This window comes from Phocoena phocoena, chromosome 14 (assembly GCF_963924675.1).
Source record: "Phocoena phocoena chromosome 14, mPhoPho1.1, whole genome shotgun sequence".
Classification (NCBI taxonomy): Eukaryota; Metazoa; Chordata; class Mammalia; order Artiodactyla; family Phocoenidae; genus Phocoena; species Phocoena phocoena.
The window spans coordinates 17524170-17526976 of NC_089232.1; the positions used below are offsets into that span (position 1 = coordinate 17524170).

General features: G+C 41.4%; 1 pseudogene; it reads right to left on the bottom strand.

Moving 5' to 3' along the window:
- Window positions 1–939: 939 nt before the first annotated feature.
- On the bottom strand, window positions 940–2265 carry LOC136133519 (serpin B6 pseudogene; annotated as a pseudogene).
- Between the last annotated feature and the right edge of the window lie 542 nt (window positions 2266–2807).

The window sequence follows — 2807 nt, forward strand, 5'->3', positions numbered from 1 at the left end:
ATTATATCTCAATTAAAATTTTTGAAAAAACAAAATGGTAACTATGTGAAGTGATGGATGTAATTTTCTTGATTGTGGTGATTATTTCACAAGGTATACATATATCAAAACATCAAGTTGTACAACTTACATATAATTTTTGTCAATTAAACCTCAATAAAGCTGGAAAAAGGAAAACTGCTTCAGTATTTATATGGTAATGAAATGGAACAAAATAACCAAGAGAATGTTGAATATGATCACACATTATCTGTGTATTTTGGCTTAAGAAATGCTGTATTAATACAAGAGTGAAAATAATAGAGAAAACAGACTGACACATAAGCATTCACCTAATTATAATAAATATGAAACTTTTGCTGCAAGGTAAGGGTACACTTTTCAGGAATGGGTGCTTGTCCATATAGAAACATATGATCTTCATATTGAGCATCCATACCTCACTTCATATTGATCTTGAGCATCCATACCTCACTTCATACAGCATAAAAATTCCAGATGTGTAGTAGGTCTAAATATAATAGGTAAAAATTATTCTGAATATAAAATAAAAATTATGAAGCTTTTAGAGAATTATCTTAATACACTTAGACTAGGAGATGGTTCCTTAAGTAGGACAATCATAAAAGAAGCTATAGAATTACACATTAGAGAAAACCAAATTACTTTATCAAACTACATCAAAATTAAGAACTTCTCTTTAATTAAGAACACCATTAAGGCTATGAAAAGCCAAGAGTGGAGAAGACATCTGCAAAATATATCTGAAATAGATAACCACTATTTCACGAGAATAGTGAATTTTCTTTTTTTTTTTCTCAATCAGACCCTTTATTTCTGGACTGTCGCCAAGGCCAATTTGGGTCACAGGCACGTCACGGAGTACCGGGGAAAGTGGGCCAGTAGGACCCAGTGGGGTTGCCTGCAGCTGCCGCCTCCTTATGGGGAGCTGAGCCGGCCGCAGAAGAGAAGCTCGCTGGTCTTGCTGTGCTGGATAAAGATGAAGAAAAGGTTGGGCTTCCCTGGTGGTGCGGTGGTTGAGAGTCCGCCTGCTGAGGCAGGGGACACGGGTTCGTGCCCCGGTCCAGGAAGATTCCACATGCCGCGGAGCGGCTGGGCCCGTGAGCCATGGCTGCTGAGCCTGCGCGTCCAGAGCCTGTGCTCCGCGATAGGAGAGGCCACAACAGTGAGAGGCCCAGGTAACGCAAAAAAAAAAAAAAAAAAAAAAAGGGGGAGGAAAGGGTGTTCGGCTTGGAACCTGGGGGTGATTCTGACGCAGCGCAGCATCAGGACTGCGGCGGTGGCCGCGGCTGCCTCTGTGCCCTCCTCGTCGACCTCCACAAAGGTCTTGTGCGTGACCTGGGACAGGCGCAGGTCCCTCTGGGCCGACATCGCAGAGAAATCCGCCCTGGTGTCCTCGAAGGTGTCAGTCACACCCAGGGTGCGGAGGACACCCTCCATGCCGTAGCTCTTCCCCAGCTTAAACCTCGGCAGGGACACCTCCACCTCCTCCTGCATCAGGTCCGGCCTCGCCCACTCGATGCATTTCTCATAAGCAAGGTCCTTTTCCATTGTTTTCAAATCGGTGTTTTCATTGGGAAGCATGATGATCATATTGAGCTCCCTGCCGATATAGGGAAGCACCAGAATCTTCGTGAATATCTCTCCGATGTAGGTCATTTTAAAGGTGGATTTCTTGAAGATCATTTGCACAGCCTTCTCCACATTCTTGCTGACTTTGAACAGCCTTCCCTTGGTGTGCTGTTTGTTAAACTGATTCTTCCAGTTTCCTTTGAAGTAGATGGCGTTCATGAGAACCAGACAGGTCATGGGGTCCACTGAATTTGGAGACAGCAGGTCTGTAATTTTTCCTTCTGTCCTTTGGGCTACCCAGGTGTTTATGTGTTTCCTGGATTCCTCCGCAGCACTGTTAAAGTCCAGCTCTTCCGTCTCTGCTTGGTAGAATTTGCGGCAAGAATCTTTGAAAAATGGGAGGAAACCATAAGTCTTCTCTCCAAAGAGCCTGTTGATGGTTCGGAGCAAGTACTGTGTGCTGGTCCTGTTAACTTCGGTGAGAAGGTTCTGGAAACCCTGGTGGACATCTCCACCTCCGCTGCTGCTTTTGCTTAGAGAAAGTGCCTGGGACATGTGGGCCACAGTGTTTCCCTTTGCCCCCATGAAGACCATGGCCAGGGCAGAGGGGATGCTTATGGGTGAGAAAAGCACATTTTTCTAGTTGTCTTCACCCAGGTGTTCAGAAGACATGAACCAAAGACTTAAATAAGTAATACATACACACACACAAAGTTGACATACGATGAATTTTCATTTTCCTACATTTATATATTTTTTCTAACAAGTGTTTTCTACTATTACAATCTTATTTGACCTAAAATATAATTATTTCCACTGTGTATAGTATAATTATTTATACTAAAATATAATTATTTTTTCTTGGCTCCTTCTTTTCCCAGTTTAATATTAGGTCTATGCTATCTTCTTCATGTGAAGTGTGGAGATTTCCTCAATCTGTGCTTTAGAATAGAATGTGTAGTATTAAATTTTTGTTAACACTTGCTACATAAAGCTACCTAGGTTTGAATTTTTTTTAGAAAAATTTGCCTCTTTACTCAGTCTTTATTATGAAACAATTAAGATTTTCTATTTTTTCCTTGCACCAAGTTCAACTTTTTTCACCTGAGTTGTCCCTAAATTTTTCTCACTATTCTTTATCTTCTTTAGTTTATGTAATTAGTAATTCTTTCTCATTTTGGTGTGTTTATGAATGTGGGAACATACCTTCTTTT